This window comes from Theobroma umbraticum, unplaced genomic scaffold (genome assembly GCF_002168275.2).
Source record: "Theobroma umbraticum cultivar Fairchild unplaced genomic scaffold, ASM216827v3 scaffold_130.0, whole genome shotgun sequence".
Lineage (NCBI taxonomy): Eukaryota > Viridiplantae > Streptophyta > Magnoliopsida > Malvales > Malvaceae > Theobroma > Theobroma umbraticum.
In genome coordinates this window covers 5,942,801-5,943,667 of record NW_018397264.1, presented here as the reverse complement: position 1 = coordinate 5,943,667, position 867 = coordinate 5,942,801, and positions in this window count along the sequence as shown.

Below are 867 nucleotides of genomic sequence, written 5' to 3'. Positions count from 1 at the left end.
GTACTTGATCTTGCGATTTTTGACTGCGGTGGATATGCAACAGTCAATGTCAGAAGATCGTTGGAAATGCATGGAAAACTTTTTCCAGGGGGTCCAAGAAGGTAAACCAACATGTCCAATGTGCGAGAGATATGGACAAACTGAAGCAATAAATATTGCTTTTCTGCTAAATTTATGGACGATGGTCCACAGAAATCATTTCCAGAACTCAGTAATGGGAATGCTTGGAAAATTTGTCTGATTGTCTCCAATAGTCTGCCTTGTTGCGTATCTTATTTTTCGCCTATCTTACCTGAACTTCTTCAACTTTAGCCACGAAAAAAATATATCTATTAATCCATGTCTCATTTCCTAGGATCGGATTTCGTTGTCGATTATATCCTCACAAGTCATGTACAAAATTTTAATTCTGTATCTAGTTAAATATAACATATAATTACTCGAATTTAACTCAAGCATTTGTATAATGAGTTTAACTTAAGTCATATAACTGAAGTGGCATGAGACTAATTGTAAATAAATTGTGAATCAACTTGTCATGTGCCTGCCTTGCTTTAATCAAGTCCTGAATCTTACATTAATTAACTCTAGCCAAACAAAACAAAATAGAAAGCAGTGGGACCTATAAATAGTGTATGCAAAAAAGATTAGCATAAGCAGTGGGATCCATAAATGTTGATGCTGTCTATGAGACTATAAAGGTTTTTGGTCTCAATAATACAATTGCCCTACCCGATAGAGTAAGTTACGTACAAAATTCACATTCTTAAGAAGAACCCTTTTTCTTTGTAGTTGGTCGCTTTTCGAAAAAAAATATATGAAATACAAATCATACACTAAAAGAAAGAAGAATATATTTAGCTCATA